The sequence below is a fragment of the Bubalus kerabau genome, chromosome 12 (assembly GCF_029407905.1).
Source record: "Bubalus kerabau isolate K-KA32 ecotype Philippines breed swamp buffalo chromosome 12, PCC_UOA_SB_1v2, whole genome shotgun sequence".
NCBI classification, from domain to species: Eukaryota; Metazoa; Chordata; class Mammalia; order Artiodactyla; family Bovidae; genus Bubalus; species Bubalus kerabau.
This window is the reverse complement of record NC_073635.1, coordinates 79,159,756-79,181,406: the sequence shown is the minus strand read 5'-3', so window position 1 is coordinate 79,181,406 and position 21,651 is coordinate 79,159,756. Positions and strand designations below refer to the sequence as shown.

Genomic DNA, 21,651 nt, shown 5'->3' with positions numbered 1-21,651 from the left:
TCTGCAACCCTAAAAACAATTAAGAATATGAACTTGGTTCATATTAAACCAAAACCTAAGCTCTATGAAGATTCATAACGCCTCCACTGGATCCACAGCAGCAGGTAAACGTGCGGACAAAGGGAAAGTCCCCGATGTGTCCGTCTGCTGTGTAATCAAACACAAATCAAAGGAGTCAAGAGATTCGGTGAGGAAAAATCAAGACACTTCAGCATAAACCCACAAAGAGCACCCCAGACTCTCTGGCTCTTTCAGTCTCAACTAAAAATGTCTTCTTCCACAAAAACAAGGGTCCCTGAAATGCTGACCAGTCGGTGTCAGGCAAACAGGGTCCAGACGGTCAACCGACCTTCATCTGGTTAAGACAAATGACACTCCTTTAAAAAAAAAATATATATATATATGTATATATAAATGAACGTATTTACAAAAAAGAAATTGGCCAAAGCCTGAAAGGGAGGAGAGTTATCTGGGGGAGAATGCACACATGCATATGTATAGCTGAGCCCCTTTGCTGTCTACCTGAAACTATCATAACATTGTTAATCAGCTATATTCCAATATAAAATAAAAAGTTAAAAAAAAAAAAAAAAGAAATTGGCCTAGGTAGCCAGCCAATCAACAAATATTAACAGAGGCAAAATACCCACATGGCAACTTCCTCATCCTTTCTTCACTCCTCTCCCCCGAAGTCTTAAAGGCGATTAGGTACACTTACTGTTCGCTAAAAAGTAAGACTATTTCTGGAGTTGGTGCCAATGGCATTATTCATAGATTCAAAGTATCCAGTAATTTACTCATAATTCAGCTAAAGAGGGGTAATTAAGAATATTAGAAAAGATCATCCTAGGTTTAATGTACAGACCACTAATGTAGGATATCATGGCCCCCAAACAAGTTCTTTTTCTCCTCTAAGTGAGCATTTGTTGTCAAGCATCTGATGTGCAAGGCATCTCTGCCATTCACAGAACATGAAGCATCTCTAACTTCCCAAGAGGCTAAGCAGGCCTGTGTCTGAGAGGCTAAAACCAAGGCCAGAAGCTAAAGGACGGGGATGCCAAAGCAGACAGTGTCAGAGGGTAGTTCAATTCAGTTCAGTCGCTCAGTCGTGTCCGACTGTTTGCAACCCCGTGGACTGCAGCACGCCAGGCTCCTCTGACCATCACCAACTCTCGGAGTCTACTCAAACTCATGCCCATCGAGTCAGTGATGCCATCCAACCATCTCATCCTCTGTTGTCCCCTTCTTCTCCTGCCTTCCATCTTTCCCACCATCAGGGTCTTTTCAAATGAGTCAGCTCTTCACATCAGGTGGCCGAAGTACTGGAGCTTCAGCTTCAGCATCAGTTCTTCCAGTGAATATTCAGGGGTGACTTCCTTCAGGACTGACTGGTTTGATCTCCTTGCTGTCCAACGGACCCTCAAGAGGCTTCTCCAACACCACAGTTCCAAAGCATCAATTCTTTGGTGCTCAGCCTTCTTTATGGTCCAACTCTCACTCACATCCATACATGACCACTGGGAAAACCATAGCTTTGACTAGACGGACCTTTGTTGGCACAGTAAAGTCTCTGCTTTTTAACATGCTGTCTAGAGGGCAGGGTGAGGAGTAAATTTAGATCTGCCATCAACGCACGACTATAAATTCAAGGCTTTTACAGACCATGGGAGCCCAACAGCTGGTGAGAAGGTCGGCTCAGGTTTTAGAGGTTCAAGGTCATTTTACCAACAAGGCCCCAAAGAGGATATCAGTTCTCTTCATTCGACAAAGATTTAATGGCTACTGACAATGGCCACAGCCTGTGCTAGGCAGCAGTCCCACAGAAAGGAGCAAACTAAACCCGTGTCTACAGGTACACCAGCGAAAGGTGCTTCTTCCCAGCACACACCACTGAGAAGGCAGTCTGTGTTCCCGGATCTCACCCACCCCTTCTTTTGGAAATCCTGCACCACTTTCAACCCCCCAACCTGGCAAGCAGGTGAGCCCCGGAGCAGTATTCACTTCCAGAAGCATCCGTCAGAGTTAGGACTACAGTTCTATTTTCTAACTCGTGAGGAAGGCTACACACTTCCAATAGAAAGTAGATCCCAAGCCCCCTGCCCACAAATGCCATGAGGAAAAAAGAATCTAGAGATAAGACAGGCAGAAGTAGTGAGTCTTCATCAGGCCCCTACATCCTTATAAGGACATTCTGCGCAATCTCCACATGATAGGGCATCCAGAGACCACCCCCCCCCCACCGCCCCGCGCCTCGTGAGCCCAAACTGCATTCGCCTGAAGAAAGGTCAACAGGAAGTGACCTCATGAGACCTTTGAACTTAACCACGTTAGTTTAAGGACTACGGAAGCAACGTTAAGGGGGGAGAAATTCAAAAAACAAATGTACAAGATATTATAAAGTTGAAAAAAATTAAACAGTAAAAAAAAAATCTAAATTTTAGGAAAATGTTGGATGTTGGTAATGGGGGCAGTAGTGGGTGAGGAAGGGGTATATAGGAACTCTGCTTTCTACTCCATTTGCTGTGGACCTAAAACTGCTCTTAAAATAACCTTTTTTTTAATTAAGCAAAGGAAAGAAAACTATGTAAGGCAAATATGAAGAGGAGAACAATCCGTGTGTGAGTACGTGTATTTGCCAAACCACCGTTCTTCACTTTTCAAAGTTTCTACAACAATCCTATTATTTTTACAATTATAAAAGAGACATGCAGAAGAAACAAGGTGATTTTAAAAAGCTTTGTTTAAAAAAAAAGGATTCAAGGAAGCACAGCTAATTCCCACATGAAATACATCAGGCCAGGCTTATGATCTGTTCGGGTTACCCAAGCCACTCTGCAAGCAACGCAAGGGAGAAGCGGGCAGCCATCCCCCTGCACCAGGCCAGAGCAGCCACAGCCCTGAACCACACGAGCCCTGCCAGCAGAGCGACAGTCCTCGCTGCCAGGCTGGCATCGGCGCCCAGGAAAGCCTCATGGCACAGGTCCTTTGTCATGTGGCTATTAAGCTGAAAACAGATCTCCTTCCTGCTGCAGCTCCCAAACGTCCACGCCGAGTGACAAAACAGCACTCTCCGAAACTCTAACAGGCCTTCATCAGGCCTGGGCGTCAGGGTCTCACAGCTGAAATTCTGGAAGTAACCCTGGAACCAACCACTTGTGTCAAGCAGGGACGGAGCAGCGACTGCAAAGGGCCAAGACGTGTCCTCTAAGACTGGTGACTCATCCCCCAAAATGTCTCAAAAGGGAAAATAAAATACTATCACAATGCTGAAAAGGATGCTGAACTCCCAGGAGCTGATCAGACCTTCCTCATCTGACTCCAGAGCCACTGGCTGCGTGGGGTCAAGGTGAGGCAAGGGAGGCATGGCCCTGGATGTGAAATTTAAGGGGATGCCAAAACTCACAGCAACGAAGATCATCTTTTTTTAATCAATTTTTTAAAAATCAAAAGTTCTTTTTTTAATTTACAATGAACAGAATAACACACTGTTAAACAAAGACAGATTCTTTACCATCTGAGCCACCAGGCAAGGCTTGAACTGTGCTGCTGGAGAAGACTCTTGAGAGTCCCTTGGACTGCAAAGAGATCAAATCAATCCTAATGGAAACCAACCCTGAATATTCACTGGAAGGACTGATGCTGAAGCTCCAATACTTTGAACACCTGATGCGAAGAGATGACTCACCGGAAAAGACCTGGATGGTGGGAAAAATCGAGGGCAGGAGGAGAGGGGGACGACAGAGGATGAGATGGTTGGATGACATCACGGACTCAATGGACATGAGTCTGAGCGAACTCCAGGAGATGGTGAAGGACAGGGAAGCCTGGCTGCTGCAGTCCATGGGGTCGCCAAGAGGTAGACAAGACTGGCTGACAGAACAAGAACAAAACAAAGACAGCGTCTGATCCTGAACCTGCAGATCTATCTCACGTCGCCCTAGTCTGCTGTGCTTGCCTACAGCTGTACTAGGAGCAGATCCCTAACTGAGTCACAAAGAGCATGGACTTGAGGAAAGCCTGATTTCGCTGATCCACTGTGTATGACTGTGGGCATGTTACCCAGAAATCTAAGACTTAGCTGCCTCTTCTGTAAAATGGGGACAACATCTTCCTCATTGAGAAAGGACCAAACAAACGTGCAAGCCCGCAGTCTAACACAGTACCTGGTTTAAAACTGGAAGCCCAAATCCTGATTCCAAGGAGAAGCCGAATATGATTCCTAGAAGGACTTCTGGCCCATGAGGGAGACTATCAAGCAATTTTCTGGAGATAGGTTTTGATGGGTTTTCCCTACCATCACTCTGGTGATGGACTTTTCTCTCTCTCTTTTTTAATATTTATTTATTTGGCCATGCCAGATCTTAGTTGCAGCATGCAGGCTCTTTTAGTCCTGGCATTCGAACTCTTAGTTACGGCAAGAGGGATCTAGTTCCCTGACCAGGAATTGAACCTGGGACCCCTATATTGGGAATACGGAGTCTCAGCCACTAGACTTTTCTTATTTGCATCTTCAGCTGGTAGAAGTGAGGGCCATTCCTAGCACTGAGCTATGCCAGGGGAAGACAGCAAGTGAGGATGGAGAATGACGCCTACCCTGGTTAGCTCCTCAGGATAAGCAGGAAAGTCGTACCCAAACAGCATGGCACAGTGAGCAGACAGACCACCTCTGTGTCTCTCAGATTCTCCATCCTACAGCAAAGCGCAGGCATTATTTAAATAAAAGGAATCAAACCACCAGGAGAATTTTTCAACCTCTTGAAAAATTGACAATTTTTCAACCTCTTGAAAAACTGACAATTTTTCAACCTCTTGAAAAACTGACAATTTTTCAACCTTCAGTCTTTGCCAAGGTACCTACCACCCAGGGAAAAGCCACTGTTCCCCTGCCACAGGCCCTGACCCTCACCACCAACTGTGGATCTGATAACGCCGACTCTGGGATTTCATTTTTTTTTTAACACCAAAAACATTTTGTATTGGGGTACAGCCAAATAACAATGTCATGACAGTTTCAGGTGAACAGTGAAGGGACTCAGTCATACATAAACATGTATCCTTTCTCCCCCAAAACCCCCTCCCATCCAGGCTACCACATAACATTGAGCAGAGTTCCATATGCTATCCAGCAACCAGGAGTCCGTTTTCTAAGTCTGTCTCTTTCTGTTCTATAACACAGGATATAACACAAGTCCCTTCAGTCCCATGGTAGCCAGCTTCCAAGATGGCTCCCAATGACCCTTGCCACCTGGCACCCCCACTTTTGTGTAGTCAACCCCCCACTGAATCATGGCTGGCCTGTGTGATCAAGAATCTGTGGACGTGACCAAGTAGAACTTCCCAGTCTAGGTCATTAAGGTCACAGCAGTTTCCACCTTGGTCTCCTCACAAACTACTCATTCTGGGACAACCCAGCCACCATGCTGTAAGGATACTCCAGCAGCCTACCTGAGACGCTTCCTTGGAAACAGACCCTACCACCCCAGCGGACATCTCTGCTGCAAATATCCAAGCCAGAACTGCCTGTCTAAGACACTCCCAGAGTCCTGCCCCAGAGAAGCTGTGAAAGACAGTATTTACTATTGACGTGTGGGTTAGTCACTCAGTAGCGTCTGACTCTGTGACCCCATGGACTATAGCCCACCAGGCTCCTCTGTCCATGGAATTCTCTAGGCAAGAACGCTGGAGTAGGTTGCCATTCCCTTCTCCAGGGGATCTTCCCGACCCAGGGTCTATTGACATAAGTCACTCAAATTGGGAGTAGCGTGTTACACAGTAACAAATAATGAATCCAGGCCCTGAAGCCTGTGTTCTTTCCTCCAGGTCTCCACTGCCTTTCAGCTGCTTCTATAATTCTTTTAATCATTATCACTGGATATTCACATAGAGAATTAACAAGATACTCAAATCAAACCTCCACACCCTATCAGGTCTCTGATAAGTATCTATGCCACATGCTGCTGCTGCTGCTAAGCTGCTTCAGTCGTGTCCAACTCTGTGCTACTTACCTCTATTTCTTGCTGGCTTTTTTACATTCTGAGCCTCAGCTTTCATAGACACAATTGCTCTTTTTGAGTCATCCCTTCCAAAAATGGGCAGCTAACAGAGTTTATTAAGCCTCTGCTTGTAGGCTTCCCTAGTGGCTCAGTAGTAAAGAATCCACCTGCAATGCAGGAGGCACAGGTTCAATCCCTGGGTTGGGAAGAGGCCCTGGAGAAGGAAATGGCAACTCACTCTGGTATTTTTGTCTGGGAAATCCCATGGACAGATGTTAGGGAAATTAAATAAATAGTCTTCTTTAGGCTTCAGAGACAAAGCAGAACAGGCCTCTGACCTTGCTTCTAACCTGCCAGGACACTGCCCTGACTGTGAGTGACTGCCTGCTGCGAGTGCAAGGCTTGCTGCACCATAGATGAGCTGGTCTTGAGATTGTTGAGCCCCTGGAGGAGGTCTGGCCAACCAAGCCCCAGGCTGAACAATATTCCAAGTTCTTCAAGACAAAACAAACAACATTAGCATGACACCAGAGTTGCTACTTGCTCACAGATTGATGATGATATCAGTTTTCCTCCCAGGATTATAAATGGGGAACCAAACTGCAATCTTTGAAGTCTCACCCACAGAGCCAATGTGCTGCCTGGGACATCTTCCCAGTTGAGACTCCAGATGTGCTATGTCCCGGGACTTCCCAGAGCTCTTTGAGTCTGGGTGTTGGTCTAAACCCAATATGGTGAAGTACTCTCTGCTGTTTCTCTTTTCATGTTAGTATACTGAAAGTAAGCTAGATAATTCTCTAATGAAAGTGAAAGTGAGGTTTCTCAGTCGTGTCCGACTCTTTGCGACCCCATGGACTGTAGCCTACCAGGATCCTCCATCCAGGGGATTTTCCAGGCAAGAGTACTGGAGTGGGTTGCCATTTCCTTCTCCAGGGGATCTTCCCCACCCAGGGATTGAACCCCGGTCTCCCGCATGGTAGGCAGATGCTTTACCGTCTGAGCCACCAGGGAAGTCCTACTTCTCTAATAAATACTGGTATTATTTATTTGTATATAACAAGTGGCTTACTTTGTTAACAAATCCTTTGACCCTGAGATGAAAGTGAAACTTCTCAGCAAAACAACAGAGGAGCCTGGCAGGTGATACAGTCCACGGGGTCGCAAAGAGTCAGACACAACTTAGTGTCTAAACCACCACCAGGTAGCCCAGGAAAGCATCTAGTCAATATCTTTGAATAAGCTCCTCATATACTGATGTTTTCTCAGCATGTTGTGTTAAAAAAAATAAACAGCCATGCTGACACACCAGTACACACCTGTTCAAACGGCTACAGTGAAAAGCAGGGACAACATCACGTGCTGAGGAGGACTCCACTTCTGGGCACCTCCCGGTGAGAAATCACACCCATATTAAGACCTGCACGTGAAAGCTTCTAGCAGCTGCACATGTAGCCATTCTATTCACACTTGCCCCAAACTGGAAACAACCCCAACGTCCTTCAACAAGTGAATGGCTACGCAAACCGGGGTACATCCATACAACGGAACGGTAGTCGGCAATCCAAGGGAAAGAGTGATGTTAAAAACAGCTCAGAAGAATCTCAGAGACGTTGTGTGAGTGAAATGAAAGAAGCCAGTCTCAAAAAAGGTTCACGCACTGTGATTCCACTTATAAGACGTCTGAAAAAGAACAGATAGTGACACAGCAAAGGTGAGCAGTTAACAGGGGTGGCGGAAGGGGACAGGGGAAGGTGAACCCAAGGAAAGGAACAACACCTGGGAATTTTTTGAGCTGCTCAAAATGTTGCATGTCCTGGGGCTTCCCCGGGGGTTCAGTGGTTAAAGAATCTGCCTGCCAGTGCAGGAGACACAGGTTCGATCCCTGGCCCGGCAAGATCCCACATGCCACAGAGCAACCACACACATGCAGCAACTCCTGAGCCTGTGCTCTAGAGCCCGGGAGCTACCAGTGAGTCCACGTGCTGCATGTAAAGTCCACGTGTCCTAGAGCTTGTGACTGACATCAAGAGAAGCCACAGCAGTGAGAAGCCCGCATACTCATACAACTAGAGAAAAGCCCACGCAACAACAAAGACCACACACAGCCAAAAATAAATACAATTATTTTTTTAAAAATTCCATATCCTGTGGTGTTGATCACACAAATCCATACACGTGGTAAAACTCACAGAACGCTACAGGGGGCGGAGAGGGCACTTTTGCTGTAAACATATGTATTTTTTAATTTAATGCATGTGTGATTTCCTTCCAAAGCAATCTCAACTCCTTTTCACCCTTAACTATGTCTTGTTAAATCACCTTCAGGGCCTAGAGCCCTGTTGATTTTCAAAGCTTAAAAAAAAAAAATGCTGGTCAAAAGGACTTCTACAAGTTACTTGGAATCTGCTGATCTGTATCTCAGGAGTCCACGGTCTCTCAAACAATTCCATTCATTATTTTCCTCCAGAGGACAAAACCTCCCACTTGTATATCCCTGCAAACAGCCTTGCCTGGGAGCAAACCATCTTTTAGGAGGACATAAACACAACTTCACGGACTCTCAATAAATGTGTCCAGTGAGTGAATGATGGGGTCCCTGAAGTCACAGGACCCAGACTATCCTGAGGGCATACGATAGCCTCAGGGGAAAACCCAGGCCCCACCCCTCCAACACCCTGCTTTGAGCCAGGCTTCCCATATGGCTCAGAGGTAAAGAACCCGCCGGCCAATACAGGAGACTCAACAGACCCAGGTTCAATCAAGTCAGTAAGGTCCCCTGGAGGAGGGAATGGCAACCCACTCTAGTATTCTTGCCTGGAGAATTCCATGGATAGAGGAGCCTGCTGCTGCTGCTGCTGCTGCTGCTGCTAAGTCGCTTCAGTCATGTCCGACTCTGTGCGACCCCATAGAGGGCAGCCCATCAGGCTCCCCTGTCCCTGGGATTCTCCAGGCAAGAACACTGGAGTGGGTTGCCATTTCCTTCTCCAATGCATGAAAGGGAAAAGTGAAAGTGAAGTCGCTTAGTCGTGTCTGACTCTTAGCGACCCCATGGACTGCAGCCCACCAGGCTCCTCCATCCATGGGATTTTCCAGGCAAGAGTACTGGAATGGGGTGCCATTGCCTTCTCCGACAGAGGAGCCTGGCAGGCTACAATTCATGCAGTTGCAGAGTCAGACACAACTGAGCGACTAAGCACGCATGCACACACTTTGGGCCACTCTCTGAGCACGAGGGTGACCATCCACTTAGACGCCTTTTGTTCTGACACCCCAGGCAGTTAGCACCTTTCAGTGTCAAAAATGTCTCAATTTGGACCTATATATATATATATATATATATATATATATACACTGTCCCCTTGAAGACAAGGATTTTTCGGCCTGTTTTCTTCACTGTTGTCAATCTCAGGAATCGTGCCCTCCGGGTAAAAGGTGCTTGACAGACCTTTGTGAGAAACTTGTGAAGAGTTATTGAGACTCTAATGAGTTGTGATTTTTCCGGCTACCTGAGATCCTATGATAAGATCCTCATTAATCCATCAAAGAAAGGCTCTGTTTTAAGTACCCAGAAAGTAGAACAGAAGTTTTGAGACACAGCTCCTGACCTCCAGAAATGAACTCTGGGGGAAAAGGCAAAATCCACACATTGGGGACTAACTAATGATGTGAGCTACACCACAGATGAAACCAGTCAGGCCGCCGTTGGCAGCAGCCGCCTTCGGCACTCCCCTGGGGGCTCGCCAAAACTTCTGTGGATAATCTCCAATGGTAAGCCAATGGAACTGAGACAGAGACACTGCTTTGATCGGGAATTAGCAAAACGGGCATGGCTTGGCTGGGTCACATATGGGTATCTTCTCGCTCAAAATATGGTTGTCCCGAAACAGTCCTGTCTGCTGGGGACTGATTAGGGCTGCCAGGAGCTAACATCCTTGCTTACTAAGTGCCTCTGGCCAACAACAGAGAAAGGGGGCACATGGGACTTCCCTGATGGTCCAGCAGTTAAGAATTCACCTTCCCAATGCAGGGGGTGCAGGTTCAATCCCTGGATTAGGGAGCTAAGATCCTACGTGCCACAGGGCAACTTATTCCATGCACCAGGAACAAGAGAACCCCAAGGGCTGCAAGCAGAGAAGACCTGCATGCCACAACGAAGACCCAGTGTGGCCAGAATTCAAGAAGGTAGGGGGCACCTAGAGAGTCGTCACAAGTGATAAGAAAAGAGCGTAGAAGCACAGCTCCCATCCCAGCCTGCCTGGTGCACTTCTGCAGGGGCCAGCTTTGCTATAGACTCACCCTGAGCAAGCTTCCACCTCTCTCTTCCCAATCTGGATGGTGTATCTGAATATAAGCGAGAGGAAGGTTGTTTGGGGCTGATATCTAACCACTGTGACGCCCCTCACAAGGGACCATTAGGTTAGAACTGCAGCTCTCAGTGCTTGGACATCAACCTTGACGTGATAGGAATCCTCCAGCTTCGGCACAGCCCCAGGAGGTGTGGACGGTGCCCCTCCTTCCTGTCTCTGTCCCTCTTCCCCGCTGGGCCCTCCCCCAGGAAGTTATTTCCCCTTATTTTTGTGTGTCAATCCTACCCACCTGGAAAGGCGGGTTCCCCATCCCCACCCCATCCTTGTACATCCCTCCATCACAAGAGGGGTCCCTCATCTGGCGGAAACAGGAGTCCTTCCCTGGAGGGGTGGAGATGGGGGTTCAAACTTCAACTTGGTGAGTCTCAATCCCAGTGCGAGTGGCATGAACGTTTCATCCCCGGGAACGGAACATGTGCGAAGGTATGATTAATCGCCAGCATGACAGGGGGGTGGAGGGGGGGTGCTGCCTGACTTTTAAGGTGGGGCTGTGGATGCTATGGGCTTCCTTGGTGGCTCAATGGTAAAGAATCCACCTGCCAAGGCAGGAGACACGGGTTCAATCCCTGGATCAGGAAGATCCCCTGGAGAAGGAAACGGTAACCCACTCTGGTAACCTTGCCTGGGAAATTCTATGGACAGAGGGGCCTGGCGGGCTACAGTCCATGGGGTCGCAAAGAGTCGGACACAGCTCAGTGACTAAACAACAATGGATGCTACAGTTCCTGCAACGCACAGGGCAGCCCCACCATCACCAGCAAACTGTCCCAAGTGCCAGTGGGGAGAACCAGGAACACGAAGCCAATCCCACACGTGGCTGGAGTCTTCGGACCCAGGTCTCGATTCCTGAGATGACTCACCTTCGCCTGTTCTGGGGTTGGTATTGAGAGCTACCGAATTCCCCATTCTACCTCTTATGACTCAAGGTGGGTGTCTGCCCCTTCCCGGTTCTAACTCTTATGACTCAAGGTGGGTGGGTGTCTGCCCCTTGCAACAAAAGAACCCTCTTTCCATAGATTTATATACAGATGGTTGCAGCAGTCAAATATTGCAAGTAAAAAAAAAAAAAAAAAGACCAATAAAGGGCAATGTTAGGTATATTATGTAGAATTATACAGGGAAACATTATAAAGTCATTAAAATTTTCATTTCAAAGAAAACTCAATATGAAAAACACTCAGCGGTTAAGGCGGGAAAGTGGCTTCTAATTATACATGCATTGTTCTCACAATTTTTTTAAAAAGTATGTCTGTCTGTAGAGAGACAAATACTGGGAATATATTGAATATGCCAAAAATCAAATGGAAATAAATCAAGTTTTAATTTTCATAAATTCTGACCAGCAGGATTGCAAGGAATTTTTACTTTCTGTTTGATACATAAATACTTTTCTAATCCTGTTACAAAAAGTAGTGTACAAAGGGAATACTAAAATGAGCAAACAAGTTAACAAAAACACACGTCTTTACTGAAAGCTCCACTTAAATGCAACCTCCAACCAGAATCCAATGCCTTAATGTCTGAACACTTCCGCCATGACAGTAGCTTTTGCAAAGCTCTCGTCATATTGTCATTATCTAGATAACCTCTCCAATCTGGTCTGGATACAGAGAACTGGGCCCTATTTTTGTGGCACCAATATTAACTAGTAATTCAACACAGCTGGTCAATCAAATACCTGTTGCGTTGATAAATCCTCACACAAAACGAAGTAAAAATAAAATGGCAGTGAATATGCAACTTAACCCTGGTCACCTGACCACCCTGATAGTAAGGGGTGGGGGAATGACCAGATTTCTTCTTAAAGGTTGTATCAATCAAAAGAAAACAGACTGGAGTCTTCTAATTCTATACTCTGCAAGTTCTTCACTTGGATATTTTCCATTCAATTCATTTGCTTGGATTAAGGTTATCATAAAATCATTCAACCTTTCTTTACAGGGTCATAAATACCTGTGTCTAATTTTTGAATGTAGTAAATCTCTAGTTTACCCAAATCCTGACATTTTCAAGCAGTTCCTTCTACTAATAACACTGGCCCTCAATAAGATTTCATGCCAGATAATCAAAAGATTTGGCAAGATTATAAAGGAAGACATTAATCTCTGATTAATAATGGCCTCACAAATCTCCTAATCCAAACCCCAAATGGTCAGTTCTAAGTAGATGTCCTGCAAGGCCATCAAGAGAGGAAAAGGTAAAATTTATGCAGATATAGTGACCAGATTCGCACGTGTTATCAAATACCTACAGTCCTTAAAAATCATTCATCTTTCACAGCAACTTGGTATGATCACTAAGCCCCTTTCCACATAATTAACAGTAAGAAACTCTTTTTCTCATAGATAATGTCAAATGGCAGATGAAAGATCAAGTCTTCCAACCTGTCAGAATGGCTCTCATCAAAAAGACAAGAAATAACAAGTATTGGTGAGGATGTAGAGAAAAGGAACCCTACAGCGTTGGAAGTGGGAATACATTGATAAATTGGTGCAGACACTATGGAAAAGAGTACAGAGGCTCCTCAAAGAATTAAAAATAGAGCTATCATACAATCTAGCATTTCCACTCCTGGGTATTTACTGAAAGAAAAGGAAAACACTAATTCAAAAAGAAACACACACCCCTGTGTTCACTAAAGCGTCATTCACAATAGCCAAGACATGGAGACAACCTAAATGGTCACTGACTGAAGAGCAGATAGAGAAAACACAGGGATATTACACAATGGGCTGTCACTCAGCCATCAAGGACAGTCTGCCATTTGTGACAACACGGATGGACCTACAGGGAACAATGCTAAGTGAAATAAGTCAGACAGAGAAGGATAAATACTGTATGTTTTCACTTATATGTGGAATCTAAAAAACAAATGAATAAATAAAACAAAATAAAAAACACAAATGAATAAATTTGTGGAATCTAAAAAACAAATGAATAAATATAACAAAACAGGAACAGACTCACAGGTACAGAGAAAAAACTGCCGAAAGGGAGGAGGGGTGGGGCAATGTGCAAACCGGGTGAAGAGCATTAAGACGGACAAATGATCTGTTATAAAGTCACAGGGATACAATGAATAGCACTGGGAATACAGTCAATAATATTCTAATAACCCTAGCATGAGGAGAGGCAATGGCACCCCACTCCAGTACTCTTGCCTGGAAAATCCCATGGATGGAGGAGCCTGGTAGGCTGCAGTCGCAGACCCTGGTAGCCCATGGGGTCGCGAAGAGTCGGACATGACTGAGTGACTTCACTTTCATGCATTGGAGAAGGAAATGGCAACCCACTCCAGTGATCTTGCCTGGAGAATCCGAAGGACGGGGGAGCCTGGTGGGCTGCAGTCCGTGGGGTCGTACAGAGTCGGACACGACTGAAACGACTTAGCAGCAGCAACCCTAGCATGATGCATAATCTACAAAAATATCAAATCACTATTTTGTATACCAGAAGCTAACATAATATTGTAAATCAACTACACTTCATTTTTTAAAAAGCAGACCAAAAAAGACAAGATATTTTTTAAAAAGAAAGACAAAGTCTTCCGATGAATGTATCAGTCAAGATGCTTTGGACGACAAGAACAGAATTAGAAAGTGGGTAAATTTATTGTCTAATACACTAAGTCCAGGTTGGCATTATTTGGTATACAAAACTTGCTATTATTTAGTATACTAAGCTCCAGGTGCAGGAAGACTGGTGACTAAGTGATGCCCACAAGAACTCTGCTTCCATCTTTCAGCCCATCATCCTCTTGCCCTCATCCCAAGGCTGATCACAACATGGCTGCTGTGATTCCAGACATCACATTCAGTCCGGTATCGGGTATCTCTGTGAGAGTACAGAAACACTCCCCAGATCCTTCCTCAAAGACCACCAAATGTTGGCGGCTTCTGAGAAGCACTTTGATTAAGGACAAAAGGAGTGTGAAGAAGGCTGTGCCATCATTTCCTGATGACAACAAATGTGTGACACTAAGCAGCATGGGACCGTAGCAGCCCTTAGCTGTAACAGCTCATCAGGCCGCAGCGGGGCCATTAACCTCTGGGCGACAAGCCTAGGTACAGAAAGCAACAAGCTGGGCATGGCAGGGTAGAAGGACAGAAAGAACTCGTGTCCTGGGTGATACTGTGAGCCGAGACACTGAACCAGGGACCCCTTCCTTTCTTATTATTTGAAGCAACTAATTGGTGACTTTCAGAGAAGGCAATGGCACCCTACTCCAGTACTCTTGCCTGGAAAATCCCATGGACGGAGGAGCCTGGTAGGCTCCAGTCCATGGAGTCACTAAGAGCTGGGCACGACTGAGCGACTTCACTTTCACTTTTCACTTTCATGCATTGGAGAAGGAAATGGCAACCCACTCCAGTGTTCTTGCCTGGAGAATCCCAGGGACAGAGGAGCCTAGTGGGCTGCCATCTATGGGGTCGCAGAGTCGGACACGACTGAAGTGACTTAGCAGCAGCAGTAACAGTAATTGGTGACTTTCACTGCTATAAGTCAAAGATTCTATCACTTGACGATAAATGCACTCTTGAAGGCCCCTTGCTTGAGCATCAATAACTTGCCCAACATCACAAAGATGGACAACATACAGAAGGGCCAATCTGTCTTATCTTAATATCTGTATTCCCAACTCTTCTCACCTTTAATACCAATCTCTAACTTCCGTATCCTAACATGTCATGGAGTTTTCAATACAGAAATTGTTAAATTTATCTATGTATGTATTTGTTTTTTCCATTACGGTTTAGCACGGGATTTTGAATAGAGGTCCCTGTGCTCTACAGCAGGACCTTGTTTATCCATTCCATGTATAACAGTTTGCATCTGCTAACCCCAAACCCCCAATCCATCCCACCCCACCCTCCTCCCGCTTGGCAACCGTAAGTCTGTTCTCTGTTTCTGTGAGTCTTGTTTCTGTTTCAGTCATGACACAAATTTTAATTCAAGTCAAGCAATATTTATTTACCTTCTATGAGCAGGAGAAACAAAAATCAGGAAAACATGCTTTCTGATCTGACAACCCTTGTTATCCGGTTCAGAAAATGAGGAGAATACATAAATAACACGATGAAATTCACACCAAAATAGGAAAACTAAACGCCTTTTACAAGCACCCACATATGCCATTCTGACCTCTTTTTACAATGTTACATCTTGCTTTTTCCTAGGGCTCCATTTTTTGGTATTGATTTTGAAAATACTTCTTTTCCACAATCCTTCTGTGTGCTAAAAGAACAAACAACTCAATTTTGAATTTTGGAAATCTATTTATTTGATCACAATCTTAAACCCCTTGTTTCCTAAGATTTTTCAAAACGAGCAGGGTTTTCGGGTTTTTTTTCCCATTTTCATGTCTTTTCAACTCAGTTTCAGTTAGGAAAGATCAGAACTGCATGAAGTAAATGGGGTCTGACCTCCTGAACGGAGTGATATTAGTGTATGTCTTACACACAAAACTGTGCTATTTTTCCAAAGTTGAAAAAAATTCTCTGACCTTTAATAAGCTCAATAAGTGGACCATGTACAATGTTTTCCTCATAAATTTTGCTCTTCAAAAGATGCCATTAAAAAAGGAGAAGGTTAAAAAATAGCCTGGTGAACACATTCGTAATATATTTACCTAACAATGTACTTGTATGCAGAATATACACAGAACTCTCATAACTGTAAAATAAGATGACATTAAGTATGTGCGGTTTCTTACATGTCAGTTATACTCAAAAGCTATATGAAACAATCAGACAAAAATCAATGGAAAAGAACAAAGTGTGAATGGCCACGTCACGAAGGAAGATAGCCAAATGGCCAAAAAGCACAGGAAAACCTATTCTTCTCCTTCAGGGAAATATAAAATTAAACCACAAGGAGATACCACTAACACATCCGCCAGAATGGCCAAAATGAAAAAGATAGGTAATTTCAAGTGCTCATGAGGATTACAGTAAGTGGAACACTCATATATCATTGGTGGGAATGTAAAATGGTAAAAACACTTTGGAAAACAGATGGCAGTTTCTTATAAACATACACTTATTATAAGACCCAGCAATAAAAAGGAAAACAGATCTCCGCACAAAGACTTGTTCACAAATGTTCTTAGCAGCCTTATTCATAACAGCCCAGACTGGAAACAACCAGAGTGGCCAAGGGTGACCAGACTAACAAAGAGAAGCACATCTAGACACTGAAATACTCAGGGCAGCAGAAAGGAGCACACTGATAAGAGGACGAAGGAAGGGGGAAGGAGGAGGGAAAAGAAGAGGGAGGAGGAGGAGAGAGGAATAAAAGGAGAGGTGAAATTACACCTAGGCTTTGTGAAACTGCAGAACTCCAAAGGGCCTTAAAAGCGGCCAGAGAGAAAAGACGAAGACTATTTACAAATAACAGTTAGCCTGACAGCGGACATAACAGCAACAACAAATGGACCAGAAGACAGTGGATTAACACAGAAGCAATAATCCAGAACTGCACACCCAGCTAATTCATCATTCTGGAACAGATGTCAAGGCCCACAAAAATTGAGGTTACCCTCTGGCTTGGGAAGATTCCCCTGGAGGAGGAAATGGCCACCCACTCCAGTATTCTTGCCTGGAGAATCCCATGAACAGAAGAGCCTGGTGAGCCACAGTCCATGGGGTTGCAGAGTCAGACATGACTGAAGCAACTTGACACAAGCGCACACCCCAATAAATGCTCACTCATGGAACTTTCAAAGAAACCTCTCTCAGGAAGAAGGAAAGTTATCCCAGAAGCAAATTTTTCAGGTAGGTTTTACTTTCTTCTTCATGCTTTTTTGTGTCGGATTTCTTAAAAATGAGTCTGTATATTTTTACAATACCTGACTTTAAAGGTTAGCTTCAATGGTTAAATTAGAACAAAACAGAAATGAAATCAAATATCAAATTTTCAAATTCCCAGAGAACAACAACTTGTCAGGGCTAATATCAAATTTCCCTTAAAAATTTTAAAGGCTAACTTGAAAGGACATGAAAATGAGGTTTATTTATTCACTCAGCAAGTATTTAGCAAAGATTTGTTGCGTGGCATGCACTAAATAGCAGATCCTGAATTAATATGATGAGAACAAAAAGTGAAAGGCATCATAATACTGGATTTATGTCTTCTCTTACACAATACCGTTACGGAAAGCCCAAGTCTACATGTAGACTGCGGTTGCTCTTGTGGATGAAGAATTTTACATAATAGAAAAAAGATAATCTAATTTGGCCCAGGGCCCTTTTGTTTGAAAATGTATGCACAAATATGACCATCTAACACATGAAATTAATTCAGTGTAAATGATGAATTCTCATATTAATTTAATTGCCAATCTTGCCATCTGTCTCTAATTTCCATCCCATGTTAAATAAGAAAACTGCCTGAGTTCATGGGCAGCACTGAGCATGCACTCACTTTTAGGCCCCTTGTACCCTATGGTCCCTGGTTTATTTCACAAGTATCAAAGGCTTAGGGCTTGGGCATTTAATATGTATCAATTGTTCCCTTTTGCTCAAAGTATCCACTTGGCAAAATATTTTTAACTGACTTAAACCTGGAGGAGGGAAGCCTATTAAAAGACAGTTTCTCCACTTTTTAAATAAACAGTTTCTGGGGCTTCTTGATTAAAAACAAAGGCGGCATTTGGCATAAAAGGACTGGTGAAATCAGTATTTCTAGTAATTTGAATGGAAACCGTTGGGCTCTGATCTTGCCGGACATGTGGAAGTGGTTAAGGCAGTAACCTGGCGGAAATAGAGTGAGGGGCCTGTATGATGAAGTGAGGCCACAGCAGAAACTCGAACCATTACAAAGCAAGGGGGAAAAAACAAGTTGGTCCACCATTGCCCATTCAACAGTCAGGCTTGGTGAGCCCTCCTTTCAATCAAAGCACCAAATAACAGGAGAGGTGCAGCCGCGGGAACCTTTAAAATCCCACCCTTTCCCTTCCCAGCAATGGTAAGCAACACCTGGAATACCTGGGCACTCAAAGTAGCAACAGAAAGGACTCCAGTGATTATACTTTGGGATTACAAGTGCATGCTCAGTCGCTCAGTCGTGTCTGACTCTGCGACCCCACAACTGTAGCCCGCCAGGCTCCTCTGTCCAAGGGATTCTCCAGGCAAGAATACTGGAGTGGGTTGCCACGCCCTCCTCCAGGGGATCTGAGGGGATCTTCCCGACCCAGGGGTCGAACCCAGGTCTCCCGTATTGCAGGTGGATTCTTTACCACCTGGGAAGCACTGGGATTACAGGAGCTCCTCTCTTATGTGTAGCATCTTCAGTTCAAGAGGAAAGTGCCTTTCTCAAAAACACTAAGCAGCTCTCTGCAATATGCAAGGTCAGTTGCAAAAGGTTTGTCTGACATGCCTGGTTCACCATGCTGTCAAAGCATGAGCCAAGTACCTACAAATTCACACAACTTCCCTCATCCTCTGGGAAACCCACATTCCATCTTTCCTAAAGTGTTCAGCAAGCAAAAACTGGGCTCCCATCTCTTCTTTAGTGTTCTCTAACCTCCTCAAGGATGGAAAAAGATGTTCATTTCTGATGTCTATCACATGCATATATATTTATATATCCTTACAAATATATACCATTCTCCAAATGAATTAAACTCTTCTATGACTATTAGAGTTCAGTGAATGCTAAAGGATGAATTCCACTTTAAAAAAGTAACCCTTTCAATACTACATTCAATTCTTATCTTCTTAGAAAGCATTTCCTCCAACAGTTTTTTAAATAAAAAGCAAAACAAAAATGTTCACCCAAGCTCCTCATAGTCTTAAGATAATTATAACATAACTGCAGTACACCAGAAGAAAATTATCTAGGGTAGATTTTTAAGTCTCCTTTTGGTAAATCTGGCCACAGAGTAGCCTTAGTATTCTATTATGACCTAGGGAATTCAATCCCCGTATAAAATTCCAGGAAAAGACTAATTGTGTGAAAAGGGACACTATAAAACTCGCTTCAGGATTCCCAAAGGGGAAGCCCTCCTTGAATGAAAAACCACACCCCAACTTATAGGGGGCAAGCTACTGAGTCTGTGACCCTATGGAGAACAGCTACATCATCACCAGGTATTTCAAGTTTCTCATCCACAAAGAAGAAGAGATTATGGGAAGCGCTAGGCTAGCAGCTTACTATTTCCACCAACACTTCGCCCAGGAAGCCAGCCACTGGCCAATCATGTGTCTATTTTACCCAGAAGCAGATCTATTAGCCAGACATTCTAAAAACACAAACGTTCCGTTGTGCTTGGAGTAACTCCAATATTGGTGCCTTGCTGCAGAAGGATGCTGCAGGAATATAAAGTGAGCCATGTGGATGCTGAGCCCACATGAAGAGCATTGTCAGAAACTATCATACCCAGAAGACCAACCCTACGGAAAGGCTGAAGGTAAAGCCCCAACCAGAAGGCTGTGGAATGTGGAAGACAGCCAAAAGCAGGAGACTTCAGAAGGGCCTGCCTGATCACAACAGTGAGGACAATTTTTAAGGCAAATGTCCCAAAGCTCTCAGGACCGAAAAAGCCTTTCTTCCTGCTTTCTGTCCGGTTTAGACTAAGAAAAGCAAGACAATGCTGGAAGATGTTCTGAAATGGGTTTGGCCAAGTCACCAGGCGCAAAGCACAGTGAACCTAACCCACAGGGTTTAGGCTGGGTTTATGGCTCCGGCTGAAGACGCTGCCTGAGGGCTGGGAGAGATGGGGGTCCCCAAAAGCCATGGCTCAGGGTGGAACAGTAATACAGGGGAGGGCGGGGCTGACCAAGTCAAACGTGGGAAACTAACAAGCAAGACATTAACCAGGACCATAAAATGAAACAGCCAGAGGCCACCATGGTACTCCAGAAGGATCACAGAGACAGGCTGAGCCGGCTAAACTGTTCCAGATGCGAGACAATCTCTCCGCATCTCAAGCGGCGGATCTGATAACCAGAGTCCTCAGTTCTTCGTGCGTCGCACCTCGCTCGTTTTCTGGGAGACCCTGCACAAATTTCAGAGCTGGGCTCCCACGGCCAAACACGACATCCAGACTGATGCCTGGGAACGCGTGTTCCCCCTCGAATAAAACACACACACATGCACACACTCAAAGGGTCTGGCCGGAGCACACAGCTGAAGTTTCCGGAACTTAAATCGTAAAACCACAATCAGAAGTTGTTTTGAAACGTTCACCACAAAAATCTGTGTCCTTTGCTTTTTAAAAAAAAAAGGGGGGGGGGGAGAGAAACTTTGGTCTCCATAAAGGCTAGCGATAACGAGGGACAAAAATGCAATTCGGCCAGAGGGCGTGTTCCTCTTTGTCACCCACCCGGGGTCCCCGCGCCGCGCGTGGGCGAGCCGCGAGCACCCGCGCCAGCGGCCATCCCCCCCCCGCCCCAACCCGGCCAGCGGGCGGCCTCGGGAGCCCAGATTGCGGCCGGAGGTCCGGAAGCCGCGTCGGGCGCTGTCAGCGCGCCGGGTGGGATGGGAGGAAACGGGGGGAGGGCGCCCCGGGGCGGGGGGAGGCGAGTAGGGACGCGCGCAGAGCCCGCGGCTCGAGTCCGCCGAGGTGAGAAGAGGGCGCAAGGGGCGGCGCGGGGCCCTGGGGCCCCGGAGCTCCGGCTATTGTTGCCTGGCTGGAGGGCGACTCTCCCGCCTTAGTTAAAAGGAAGCCCGATGCCACCCGCCACACCTCCCGCAGGCAGGACCCGCGGGCCACGCAGCTCCCTCCAGCCGCGCCCGAATCGGCCGGCTCCGGGCGCTCGACTCGCACAAGTTGCCGCCCGCCCGCCCGCCGCGGTCATTGTTCGCCGCGCGCCTCCTACCTCCACGGCGCGGGCGGCTCCGGCTCCCACTCCCGCTCCCGGCCTCCGGGCTCCGCAGCTCCGAGCCCCGGGCGGCCGAGGGCGCGGCGGCTCCGGCTGCGCGTGCGGCGGGGACGCTCGGCTATTAATACCCGCGGGCGGCGGCAGCGGCGCGGACGCGCGCACGGGGCTGGCGGTGGCCGGCCGAGGTCCGAGCCATCAAAGGTGGCGCGGGGCGGAGGGGAGGGCGGAGCAGGCTGGGTGGGTGGGGAGCGGGCTCAGGGTCGCCATGGCCGCCTCGACGCCGGGCCGAGCGGCGCTCGCGCGGGGAGGAGCGGCGCAAAGCGGGCGGCGGCCGCGTCCCCGCCCCGCGCGCCAGCCGAGCGCTGCCCGCAGCCCTCTGCGCCCGCGCCGACCCCGCCGCCTCCAGGCCGGCGAGCGGGAAGTGAAGGCAGGCGAGCCCCTCCCCGGGCCTGGGCCGGCCCCTCGGCG

General features: G+C 46.3%; 1 protein-coding gene across 2 annotated transcripts in view; it reads right to left on the bottom strand.

Moving 5' to 3' along the window:
• The window catches only part of FARP1 (FERM, ARH/RhoGEF and pleckstrin domain protein 1), a 307,967-nt gene extending 286,650 nt beyond the window's left edge, over positions 1-21,317 (bottom strand). Inside the window, exon 1 of one of the 2 annotated variants that reach the window (XM_055542879.1) lies at positions 21,181-21,317. The gene's annotated coding sequence lies outside the window, so the exon portion shown is untranslated. The remainder of the gene's footprint in view (positions 1-21,180) is intronic. The other variant, XM_055542882.1, reaches the window with a different exon arrangement.
• Between the last annotated feature and the right edge of the window lie 334 nt (positions 21,318-21,651).